Below are 13,894 nucleotides of genomic sequence, written 5' to 3' on the forward strand. Positions count from 1 at the left end.
TCACCCACCCTCCCCCTCCCTCTGCTGCCCCCTGCACATATACACACTGGCACGCGCACCCATATACACACGCATACCCACCACCCATGCATGCACACATACATCAACACGCCGCAACACACACCAACATACCTTGTCACACACATGCATTCACAACACACAACACTCACATTCACTCATTCACGCACGCATACGTGACTCACACCTGCATGCACACATTCCAAAACATACACACACACACCCCACATACACACAACACCCCTCACCCCCCTTTCCTGTCGGAGAACCCCACTTACCTGGTTGCAGGGGGTCCTCTGGCTGGAGACAGTCCGCGGTGCTGCTGTCAGCAGCAGCGTCCGCCAGCAAAACACCGCCAGGCCGTATCATTGGTCATGATACGGTCAGCGGTGTTTTTCTGGCGTGGCGGAGCTGCTGTGAGCAGTGCCGCCTTCCCGCCGTCCGCCGCCATGACCGTCGGCGGTGTTCCGCCAGCATTCTGGCAGTATACCGTCGGCGTAGATGGCTGGTAGCCACGTCGGCGGTATGCTGGTGGCTGTCGCCGTGGGAATAGGTGGTAGTTACCGCCAATGTTGTAATGACGGCCTATGTGTCATAGGAGCTATTCTAAAATGCAAAGTACGTTCCTGTTCAGGGCTAGCTGGGAAAAATGCCAGTGGTATTAATGTCATTATAGCTAAAGGCTCCAGGCACTGTGAGTGCAGCAGGTATGCTCCTCCCTTTCATTACAACTACAGGGCAGCATACAGTAGCAGCAGTCCAGAACTCTGCTCTCAGAAACTGAATGCAGCCGGCTCTGGCAACAGGTCACAATTCTCCTGTCCCACAAACACCAGCATCCGGCCACAACCCATATGTGTCTAGAACCAAGAGCTGCACAGACTGCCAACAAGTGTCATGCTCCTGTCACTGAAACTGAGCCCCATAAACACTAACAGCAGGCCACAACACAAGGCCTATACTTATGGGGTTTTGGAGCAGAGCATCACCTTGCTGCGCTGCCCTGAGTCAAAACTAAAGATCAGGAATGTGCCATATCTATGGCATATGGTGCATTCATGTCCTTTCCCACTGCGTTGGTGGCGTTTTGGCTGCCTGACCACACTGCAGGGACCCTTGCACCATGGTGCAAGGGTGTCTGCGTTGCATGCAGGATTGTTTTTGTGCAGGAAGGGACATATTTCTGCACAAAAACAATCCTAATAGGCTTTTTCCTCTTTCTATGTGTGCTGCAGAATGCAGCAACATAGAAAGAGGAAAAAATAAGGAGAAATAAAGATATGTCTCTTTGTTGCACCTCCATTCGGGAGGTGTATGGTTATGGCATATCCCTAGTTTTATAAGGACTTTAAAATCTGGAGATGCATTAAAATCCATGGGGCTTGCGTGGGAACACCCACTGCAATACCCATAGAGAGCCTCCCTTGCACAGAGTGAGGCAACGCAGCAATTTGCACTGCCTTGCCCTACGCCATATTTATGAGGCCATTTAAAGCCACATAGAGAGGCTCTGTGCGACCTCATAGATATGATTTCAAGGTGTGCGCTGCTGTTGCATCACAAAAAGTGATGCAACTGTGGCGCAAGGGGCTCGTAAATATGATCCCAAGTATTTTTTAAATAAATGAGCGGGATATACTGGCGGCATGCCACAACCCTTATGTCATCAAAACAAGCGCCAGCTGCAGGCCACAACCCATGTACATTTAAAACAGAGGGCCATGCACACTGTAGGGTGCCACACCCTTCATGTCATTAACACTGCACACACTGGGCCATGGTTACCTGAGAGCACTCTCATGCTTACATCTTTGCCATGATGGGGCATGCAAGGGGGACTCAATGTTGATACATGCTCCCTGACCTCATGGGCTATCCCTATATCAACTTCCAGACTCTTGGAAATGACTCAGGACTTGCCCATTGTTCCAGATGTACCTCAAGCTGTGTGTCAGCAGGAAGCTCTACCTCCCAAAGATTTAGAACACTGTGGGTGGGCTGCCAGCCTTCCGGGGCAGCAAGGACTCCACCTCTACCCGCTCCATCGCAGACTGTCTGCCATATCTTTAGTTCCTTGCCACTTTAATGGGGTATTTATGAAAAAAGTGCTTCTGCTGACATGGAGGGAGACTCCATCACAAATGTAATGCTGAGAGGAATGCAAAGTCATGGCAGACCACTCTGCAATTCTCTGCAAACCCACTGGAGCGAAGGGTTGCTTCTGTGAAAAATAAAAGTCCCTGATGCGTTTCTTGCCCAGACCTGTCATGCCTCACAGAGACGCGGAATAACAAAACGACTCTCTCCCTTTTTTCATTAACTGGAATCCAAGAAGAACTCAAAAAGCCTTCATGAGATGAAAGGTGACCATCTTCAAAACACAACAGGGAATCAGGTAAGGGCCATGGTGGGGTTATACAACATCACAGGAACTGCACTTACAATACATCCAGGTACGAACGCCCCCTTCGTGAAGAGAAACAATGTGCAGAGAAAGCAATCAGGTGACAGATTCTTCTAGGAGTGACTAGGAATAAACCCAGGCACATCCACAAGGAGATGCATTCATTGCTTAGGCCTCCATATATTTACAAAGATCCAACTTTGCTAAAAAACGAAAGTAATCCGTTCATAATCTTCAACATTGTCATTCAATCATCCACTCTAACATTACCTACGTGAAGGGACACAACATCCCATGTCAATGGTGGGATTATACTGAGGTATAATGAGTACAGGGGCTAATTTTGCTTGGTCAAAGAACTCCTCCTCCTGCAGGTTCGGATATTCCGTTTAAATGAAGTCAACCCCATAGATTGAAACATATTGCCCATTCATCAACAAGTTAAAGAGTCCTATCTGTGATGTTAGCACAGCTATAGCAACACAAAAAGATGATGGGCGGAATGCTGAACATTGTCAAACATTCAACCCAAGTCACAGATCTGGGTAAAATCCATCTTTTTTTTGCTCAGGATGCCATCCCAGTTTGGACCCAGCCATATGCCAGTCAGTCGTGACCCTGCTACCCATTGGAATAGTCCAGCCTAAACTGCCAGGCTAGGCTCTCCCTGGACCGGAAACAAGCATCCTGGGACCGGTTTCAGGGTATTGCCCCTCATCAGCCAGGCTAGCTTGAATCCAGTGGCACAGCGAGCAAGGAACCCACGTCTGGGCCTTTCTACTTAGGAGAATATAGCAACACAAAAAGATGATGGACAGAATGCTGAACATTGTCAAACATTTAACTACAGTCACAGATGTGGGTTAAATCCATTGTTTTTCGCTTACCACGCCACCCTGTTTGGACCCAGCTGTATGCCAGTCAGTCTTGACCCTGCTCCCCTATGAGAAGAATCCAGCCCGAACTGCCAGGCCAGATCCTCCTTGGACATTATTTCTTCTCTACAGGCTCATTCTGGCATTATGAAGTCCTTGATTCCAGTCCTAATCTCATGTAGTCATGTAGACAGCGCTGACATATTGATGTCTGAGATAAATATCAAACTATTTGCTTTTTTGAAATATTTTTTTTTAAAACTAAATTAGTTCATCTAGCCTCAAATCAAAAGGGTGGTTTCACGATGTAGGGTGGCAAACAACGTGTTCACTACTGCAATTAAAAAGAGAGATAATGGGAAAAAGAATCGAGGCAAGGGCTTTATACAAGAAAATTCAAAAGATTAGAACAGCAAAGTGTGAAAACAGATTATGGAATGATCTATTAGAAGCAACTTATTTCAACGATAGAGGGCCTTCTGGAATATCACAGCATATGAAGGGTGTTACAACTGGGATCTTTGGTTGGCAGTCAGGTTAACCCCTGTCCAAACAAGGACCATCACTCCAGTCAGGGTAGGCTTTGCGTTGATTTTCCGCACCCAGTGATGTTGCGTTGAAATCCGGTCCCGCGGTGTCAAGAAACCGCGCTGTGTGGGGGCTTGTGGCGTCGTTAACAGCAGCCACTGCAGGTGTTGCGTGTCGTTTCTCTAACCGTGTTGCGTCTATCTCCCAGCCGTGATGCAGGTGGAGCATCAATTTTAGCCACGAGGCTGGCAGCGTGTCGTTAATCAGGGTGCATTGAAAGTTTCCCCGCACAGAGGTCTTTGCGTGGATTTCGGTCCTTGTCCTGCCAACTTCACCTTTCAAGGGCCATGGGACTAGATAGGGCACCACATGGCAGGGCAGGAGTCTCAGCAGAGGGTGTAGGTGCTGGCAGAGGAAGTCTTTGATGGCCCTGAAACTTCAAAACAGGAGGCAAGCTCAGTTCAAGCCTTTGGAGATTCTTCTCAAGAAGGAATGCACAACAAAGTCCAGTCTTTGTCCCCTTTCACAGGCAGAAGCAGCAACTGCAGGATAACCCAACAAAGCACAGCCACAAGCAGGGGCAGCACTTCTCCTTCAGCTCTTCTCCTTGGCAGAGGTTCCTCTTGATTCCAGAAGTGATCTAATTTTCTGGGTATTTGGGGGCTCTTCGTTTACCCATTTCTGCCTTTGAAATAGGAAAAGAAAGTCTCTCTTGTTTGTAAGATCCTGCCCTGCCCAGGCCAGGCCCCAGACACACACCAGGGGGTTGGGGCCTGCATTGTGATGGCAGGCATAGCCCTTTCAGGTGTGAGTGACCACTCCTCCCCTCCCTCCCAGCACAGATGGCTCAATAAGGATATGCAGGCTACACCCCAGCTCCTTTTGTGTCACGGTTTAGAGAGAGGTGCAAACAGCCCAGCTCTCAAACTGACCCAGACAGGGAATCCACAAACAGGCAGAATCACAGAGTGGCATTTTCAAACACAAAATCTAAAAACCAACTTCAATATAAGATGTATTTTTAAATTGTGAGTTCAGAGAACCCAAACTCCACATGTCTATCTGCTCCCAAAGGGAATCTGCGCTTTAATAACATTTGAAGGCAGCCCCCAAGGTAACCTATGAGAGGGATAGGCCTAGCAACTGTGAAAAACAAATTTGGCAGTATTTCACTGTCAGGACATGTAAAACACATAAGTACATGTCCCACCTTTAACATACACTGCACCCTGCCCATAGGGTACCTAGGGCCTACATTAGGGGTGCCTTACATGTAAGAAAAGGGAAGGTTTAGGCCTGGCAAGGGGATAAACTTGCCCAGTCGAATTGGCAGTTTAAAACTGCACACACAGACACTGCAGTGGCAGGTCTGAGCCATGTTTACAGGGCTACTAATGTGGGTGGCACAACCAGTGCTGCAGGCCCACTAGTAGCATTTGATTTACAGGCCCTGGGCACCTCTAGTGCACTGTACTAGGGACTTACTAGTAAATCAAATGTGCCACTCAAGGAAATCCAATTACACATACATTTTACATAGGAGAACTTGCACTTTAGCACTGGATAGCAGTGGTAAAGTGCCCAGAGTATAAAAAACAGCAAAACCGGAGTCCGGCACACATCACCAACCTGGGAAACAGCACAAAAAGTTAGGGGAGACCACGCCAAGGATGCCAAGTCTAACAAAGGGTGTAATGTAATCGGGAAACCAGAGGTTTACATTCCACCGGACAAATAGATTCAACGTTTTGCTGCACTCTGTTCCGATCCTTCTCTAGCTTATTATTGCCCTGATCACCTAGAGATGAGCTACAATGACAAATGTAACTTGACAGTTGCGGTCCGAGTTTGTATGCCAGTATATCAATACGTGCTCAAAAAACAGGGAAGGTCAAATGATTGGATAAGATTCTGTGTGATCTACTTTGCTCTGAACCTTTGATCGGGCCATTATATCAATAAACGTCCTAATGCCATTGGGGATTGTACACCGGTGCCAGATTCTTGTAAGAGTGCTGTTGGAAAATGGCCTCTCTGAAGGGTCAACCCAAACTTTTTGTGTTCATCTTCTTCTTTTTCTGACCTCATTTTTGTTGGCTTTAGGACTCTGGACACTGTACACCTGTTAACCAGTGCTTAAGTGCATGTTCTCGCTCCCTGAAAAATTGTAACATTGGCTCATACCCACTGGGCATATTTAACTTACTTATAAATCCCTAGTAATGTGCACTACATGTGCCCAGGGCCTGTAAATTAAATGCTATTAGTGGGCCTGCGCCACATTCTGTGGACATCGCTGCACACAATGAACGCAGCCTGCAATCAAAGTCCGATGTTGCAGCGACACTGCTGACATCACGCAGGGTCATTGCGACACTGCGAACTCATCACATCTTGACTGACTGGATCTGGATCCAGCGACGCCCCCCTGACTAGGATTGTGGTCCATACTTGGACAAGGGTGCATACCTCTGCCCAAAGGAGACCCCATTTCTAACCAGTGCTAAAATAATACCTATTCACAAAAAGGGCTGGGGTGAATTACCAGGGAACTATTGTCTCATCAGCCTTATTGATACCATTCCAAAAATCTTTACTAAGCAGGTACTAGATAAGTGTGCATTGTGGATTAGAGAAAAGCGGATACTGACTCACATACTGGATGGATTCAGACTAAAGGTTAGCATTGTGGCTAAGGATTGACCTGTGCTCCTTTTAAAATGCAAAACAGTTTACATGAACCTGGGTCATTGATATGCTGCGATTGTAGAAGTGCGGCTCGCCGTGGATTGCACTGTTCTAATCCTATGCTTAAAACTCTGCTAAAAAACTGACATTTGAGGTGAGCAGTGTAAGAGTGCTGGTGGTGTTGCAGAGTATTCCATATAAAGGAGCTGCTCTCCAGAACTTCCAGCGTTGTGCCCCAGGGTCAAGTTCTGTTGGTGCTAGAATGTCTCATGGGCCCTCTGAGCTGACATCAAATATTACTTCAGTGTGTGAGGAAGGAAACAGTAGGTCAAATTCTCCTGAGTTGTGATCTTGGTGTGAATCACATCAAATGCAGACTAGCAGTCCTGTATCCAGTTGAACAATAACCCATGTTTCATGAGGTTTCTCGGTCACTGTGGCAAATTTGAGGGTATAATGAGCACAGAAACTCTCTAGGTCAAACCTGTGGTAAATGTATCCCAGCCCAGCCTTGGATTAAGTCTAAAAGTACACATGGGCATTCACAGCTACTGCAACCCCAATGGAAAATAATGGATGCTTTGACTTAAAGTAGTATGCCTTAGGAAATAATGTTAAATAAATAAAATAACATATATATATATATATATATATATATATATATATATATATATATATATATATATATATATAATATATATATATCTTACTAGCAGTCGCCAGTAGTTAGTTATAGTTAGGACGTAACATATTAAAATATATATATATGTATGTATATATATATATATATATATATATATATATATATATATATATATATATACACATACGTGTCTTGTTCAAAATCCCTATGGGAATTAAAATGGGAAACACACTTTTTTTTACTCCCCCTCTTTTTCTCAGCCCCTGCTTGACGGATCACCCAAAAACTTTCCATATACAGGCCTCGAAAAATCATAAAAATATTACTGGATCGGCAGGTCGAGTAGCTTGAATAATCTACTCGACCTAACTGTAATATAATTGACCCGGAAACGGGTCTCAAATTGTGTGATCCTAGGCAAATATTGTAATTTACAGTCACCTTTTTCTTCATCGTCACATATGAGTGCACCTTCAAATATATGAGTTCAGCATTTCTGCTGTAAAAAAATCCTCTTGTGTATGATTAAATACACTAAACGTTTGTTTCCTGTATAATAAATCTAGCCCACATTTAGGGTACACATGATCCATGCATGACTTGCCTCTTAGTTTACTAATAGCTTTGCCATTAGGGCAGGAGTGTTTCTCAGTTTATGTTTAAACACTCGGTTTTAATAAATATATTGCTAAAGTATGATGTGGTAGCGCACTGTCATTTAAATTTCCAAGAAATGTCCAAAAAAAACTTCCTACTAACTTACAGCTTTACTGATAAAAGTATATAATGTATTAATAATAATCTATGAAAATTGGGTTTCAGAAAACATTCATCATTTGCACGTCACCAAGTAAAGTGTTATGTCTTTTTTTCATCCTATTAAAAAAATAATTTCATCACACGGAAGAACAAAAAATGGTCTTTCACAGCTACTGAAATATATTTTGAAATGTTTGTAAAGTTGACTTAATTATATAACTGTTGTGTGTTGGGAAGAACCTGATACCAAAAGCCTTTCATTTCATATAGGTGAGACAGTTCACCTTACAAAATCCTGGAACTCTGCAGTCACAAGGAAAAGTATTTGCATTGCAAGAAGACAAACTGACTTTTGACCTCTGTCTCTGAACACAGAGCAAATGTGACAAGAATAAGATTTAAAGGCATCCTAATTGCTAATTCAGTTTCTGACTATACAGAACACCTGTTCTTGTTCCACTCGCCACGTGTGAAATCTAAAAATAGCTCCACCTCAAGTGGTCGAGTAGATTTTTCGAGCCCTGATGTACAACATGAACCTTGGGCACACTTTTTTGAAAAATGTCATAAAAATTCACCAAATGCTGCCACAGGTATAGCCAAGTGAAAATAAAAAAGCTTTTTCAATGGAAACTAGGTCCTAACATTCACACACACACACACACACACATATATATATATATTTTTTTTGTTCCTTTCCACTGAGAAAAACAAAAGTTACAGGGGCGTTATAGTTAGGTTGATGTTTTACCCGTACAAACCATAGAAATTCTGCAGTTATAGTTATACTTATGGTTATACTTCTGTTAATAAACTATAACTTGTTGTCCAAAGTTACTATCCGGCACAAGTTTTAGTTTCTTCATAAGTATAAAACGTCAACCTAACTATAACTTCCATGGAACCTTTGGTTTACTCTGTGAATTTCTATGTTTTTTTAAAATCACAAGTTAATATTTCAGTGAGGTTGCGGCCAGCCAATCAGGGCCTTGCATTTCCCCAGGATCCAAGGAAAAAAGAAAACGGGCAATTTTTTGCCTACGAGGGGCCCCCAAGGGACCCCTTCATGTGTCCGATGGGGTCAGGATACATGTATCCTGAACCCTTATATGCTTTTTACACTGACCCCACCCCCCTACCCAGGAAATGCAGGAAACAAAATGGCAGCTACAACTTTTCTGTCAGGTTGCGGCCAGCCAATCAGGGCCTTGCGTTTCCTCTGAATCCACTGAGGATCCGAGGAGGATCCAAGGAGGATCTGTGTCCCTATATATATACAAATGTGGTTTTCATTTAATAACTAGAAAACGACTGCCCGGATTTACACCAAACCACAAAAAAGGTTGCTTTCTGGACCAAGAGCAAGCTTTCTGACAGATTTGGTGCAAATCCGTCCCAGCTATTGTGTTTAAAAACCCCAATGGAAAATAACACGGGGAGAACATGTTTTGGGTCCCCCCACCCTCTTTTTATCAGCCTCTGCTTGACAGAGCACCTTGAAACTTTGTAGACAGATGCTGAAGTGAATATTGAGTTTTTTTGGGGAAAATGTTGTGAAGATTCATCAACTGACGCCAAAGATACAGGCAAGACAAAAAACACGTATTCAATGGAAACTAGGTCGTAAATATAACTACCTACTGGCGACTGCCAGTAGGTAATATATATATGTCACAAGAAAATTATCCTTCAGGCTTACACCGCTGCATAAATTGTGCAAAAAATGAAGTAGGGAACTTTGGGTAGTTGCTCTCTAGATCCTGAGGCACAATCTCGGACTATAACTTCAAAATTATTCAGAAGCCAAGCCAATACAAGAACCCTTCAGGTTTCCCGATTTACATAGGCAAATGACAAAACCAGGCCACCTGTGGATGAGGAATACCTGATAAGTAATCAAACGGGCTAAAGCCTGTGCCCTCAGCAAAGGAGTGTTAATCCAAGCGTTGATCAATGATCTTACTCTGCAAGCAGCCTTGAAGCTCAATGATAACCTGCGGCTGAGGTACTGAGAATGTGGCCAAATGCTGCACAGACGCAGTCGTTTGATAGATCTTAATTGCTCCATCCATCACGATTCATTGTCAAAGGCACTCACCTCATTATTGCAGATGCACTTCAAAATCAGGTAGTAGAACTAGTTGATGAAGATTGGAGGGGTAGTAGCAGCAAAGCACCTTAGAAGCCTGAAGCGAGAGAGAATGATTGCAGGCTTAGGAAGCCCTTGTGGAGAATGCTAGGTGAATGCTATATTTACCGCACACTGAGCAGGAATGTAGCACTCGAGCCATAGCAAATGTCCACATTACTAACACATGTATGGGACAGAATATCCATTGATTTCTTTGGGTCTATTGCCACAGTTCACCATCTGCTGGTAGTAATAGATAAATATTGCAGATTTCTGTAAGTGATAGCAGTGCCCAGCACCACTTCAGAGGTGGTCATATCCGCTCTGAAAAAAAGTGTTCTCCTGTTTTGGTTTTCCTTCAGTCATCAAATCAGACAACTGCCTGCTGGAACTGAAAGGAATGCAGGGCTTTTGCCACGCTCTTGGGTTTGAAAACCAAAAGATAGCCTTTCTGTGGCCACAAGCAAACGGTGTGGCAGTAAGGGCTATGGCCATGCTTAAGAAATGTCTATAGATTGCAAGGATTGCAAGGCTTACAAGTAACTTCATGTCTAAAACACTGTTTCAAATTCTGTATAGGTACTGGGGCACACCACATAGCACCACTAGTGTGTCACCTGCTGAACTGATGTTTGGCTGGCAAAGACAAACCAAGATACCTTACCATTTGGCATGATCTAATAACAACGTGTCTTGTGAAACTTGATCTGTTGATGCCATGATAAAGGACTACATAAGAAAGTATGCTGACAGATTTTGATGCGCAAGATCCTCACACTTACATCAGGGCAATATGGTACAAGCATGAGACTGCAACAGTCAAAGGGTTTACTAAAACCACAACTCACATCTAAATGTTGTCACTTATATCAAAGACACAATGGTTATGTTGTAAGGTATTTTTGGGTCCAACTTGGTTTAGTTACACATTGTTTTCAGCAATTATATTTTACATGTTTTTATGCTTGCACAATAAAGTTCTGAGAATGCACTGTACATGCTGTTTATTTCCAGAAAGCCTGTTGTGTCATGTAATCTGTACACTCTGTTCAAGGCTAGATTTGTTTCCACGATTTCCTTGGGAATCAGAGTGGTCATGTTCGAGGTTGCCGGCTACGCTGTTAAGGTTAGGTGTTCAGATGAGGCACTGTGAGCTAGCTGGGATTGAGGGCAACATTTCCTGCAGGTGTAGGGGGACTCAGTCCCTACATCCTGAGGTTTCGGTTATCCTAATACACAGCCCTACTTTTTGTGGGAACCGGATACCAGTTATAGCCAGTAGAAATGGTCAACTCTTCCTACTTTCAAGAGTTTCAAGGTAAATCCAGCGAACTACTGCCATCTGATGAACAGCAAGGCCCGGAGTTGCTCACAGACCTGGAACCTGACGCGAGCATAAGACACAACTGTTATCATCATACTAGCATTAACACCTCCTCCATGAAAACTGGATCTCCTGGGCAGAAACGTCCTGCTGTTGACCTCCCTCCCACATTTTCTTCCGCCACGCCGGCCGCAGGCCATCTCTCCTCCTTTCTCACCTCTCAACTATTGCTCTCGTGCACCAGCCAGAGCACCTGGAACTGTAGTGACCTGGTGTATGCATCGTCTCCTGAGCATAGTGTGATACTTCCTCTGCGCTTGCGAAGGCGCGAATGCGTAAAATACCAGAAACCTATGAAAATTAAATGCTGCATTAAAGGTATGACAACTGTGCCTCGAATGTATGTTACTGAAAAAACTAGCAGACACTACAGCAATGACTAATTTATTTTTCATGTATTTAATTATTTGCGAGCATGTGGCCCCCAAATTTAAGCAGCTGTGTGTTTTCTTTGTTTTTCATAGTTTTATTTTTTTGGACAGATTCCTACCATGACATGAATTTTAAAAAAATACAACCATATTCATTTGTATGAGTTCAAGTTAATGATGCAACATAACTACCTTTACCTTAATCTACCACAAAGTAAGGAGATGCATGGGACAAACACTTTCCTGAGAGCACAACTGATTAAAATGACCAACAATAAATTAGAACCACAGAAATAACCCGTAAATTTGGGTTGCAAAGTGGCATACTACCCACCATAAAGCGCTTGAGTTGTCAAGGGTAGTAGGCACCATATAATTACAATTACAATAGAACTATCACCGCTGCTTGGTAAGGAAAGACCTGTTGACTTTGCCAAGGTTTGTTCTTTCATCCTGAGGCTAGAGTTGCCGCACTCGGCGCGCGAGCACAAAGGGGAGAGCGGCTCGCGCGGCGGCCATCTTGGAATGGTAGTATCCGCGCTCAACGCAAGCGGGGTCCCACCACATCGGTGGTGTGCAGCTGCACTAAGCAGGGGGAGACACGGAACATTCGGGTTTCCAAATTAGCAGATGGTTTATGTAGAAACGTCCATATCCAAATGCACAATTAAGGTGTTAAAATGTGCAGCCGTACTTTTCCAGTATGGCACTTTGGGAAGCCAAGAGAAGATAACATAATAAGTTGGAAGGACGAAAAGAAATGCTCACTTGTTGAAGACATAAGTTCCACTAATCATGCACAATAGACGTTTCTAAACGGGTTATAGTGGGGCGTAACAGAAAAGCGTTCATATATAAACTAACCGTCAATCAAGAGATAAAGAGAACGGACATCGGTATGTAAAACAACTGAAAAGAGGAAGCGTGTCACTAGTGTAAAGTGGAGGATGTTTTTCTTGTGTCCTTCCGTGCTCCCCGCGGGCAGCGGCTCGAGCGCAGTTCCAAGATGGCCGCGCGGTAAGCAGCGCCGGGACGGGCCCCGGGAAGGGACAGTCCTGCCTCTTCGTGTGGATTGTCCTTCCTCCCTGTCGCTCCTCGGTCGGTTGTCCTTCCTCTCTGTCGCCGCGGCGCGTCCCTCCGCTGGCGGTGGGTGTGTATTGTCTGCGCCGAGGCTCTGCGCATGCGCGGCCGCTCGGGTACCACAGCGGAGGATGCAGGGGCGCTGCGGGATGCGCCCGTGACAGGTACCGGACCCGGGGGGTGCGGGGTGATAGGGACACCCCCCCACCCGAGAGCTGAGCCACGGAGGGGCAGGGTTGTCCGTGGGCGCGGACCGTTACCCCCCCCCCCCCGGGGTGAGGGAGTTCAGGGGGGCCATGGAGGTCGGATCAGTCCCCGCTGCTCCGTGAGAGGGGGTGCCCCAGCTTATAGCGGGGCGTGATGCCACAGCAGGCAGGAGGGGGCCTTTACCCCCACCCCCCGGGGGTGCTGCTGGGGACGGAACAGGAGGTCGGGGGTCACCTCTGACCCCACCCCTGGGGGTGACACCGTGGGCACTAGGTGGGGGCGGTGTCAAGAGCCAGGTTTGTCTGACCCTAGGGTGAGGGTGGGGGGGACTGGTCCCAAGGGCCCTTGTGGGCTGACCCTAGGGTAGGGGTATGAGGACTGGCTCCTGGGGCCCTTGTGGGTTGGGACTGGGTGGGCTGACCCTAGGGTAGGGGTATGAGGACTGGGCCCAAGGGCCCTTGTGGGCTGGGAATAGCTCATCTGACCCTAGGGTGAGGTTGGGGGGGACTGGTCCCAAGGGCCCTTGTGGGCTGACCCTAGGGTAGGGGTATGTGGACTGGCTCCTGGGGCCCTTGTGGGTTGGGACTGGGTGGGCTGACCCTAGGGTAGGGGTATGAGGACTGGGCCCAAGGGCCCTTGTGGGCTGGGAATAGCTCATCTGACCCTAGGGTGAGGTTGGGGGGGACTGGTCCCAAGGGCCCTTGTGGGCTGACCCTAGAGTAGGGGTATGTGGACTGGCTCCTGGGGCCCTTGTGGGTTGGGACTGGGTGGGCTGACCCTAGGGTAGGGGTATGAGGACTGGGCCC

The 13,894-nt window shown here is 45.9% G+C and overlaps 1 protein-coding gene across 2 annotated transcripts in view; it reads left to right on the forward strand.

Annotated features, from left to right (window-relative positions):
• Window positions 1-12,936: 12,936 nt before the first annotated feature.
• The window catches only part of LOC138262255 (SLAIN motif-containing protein-like), a 128,402-nt gene continuing 127,444 nt past the window's right edge, over window positions 12,937-13,894 (forward strand). For both annotated transcript variants that reach the window (XM_069212124.1, XM_069212125.1), the window contains exon 1: window positions 12,937-13,045. The gene's annotated coding sequence lies outside the window, so the exon portion shown is untranslated. The remainder of the gene's footprint in view (window positions 13,046-13,894) is intronic.

This window comes from Pleurodeles waltl, chromosome 10 (genome assembly GCF_031143425.1).
Source record: "Pleurodeles waltl isolate 20211129_DDA chromosome 10, aPleWal1.hap1.20221129, whole genome shotgun sequence".
NCBI classification, from domain to species: Eukaryota; Metazoa; Chordata; class Amphibia; order Caudata; family Salamandridae; genus Pleurodeles; species Pleurodeles waltl.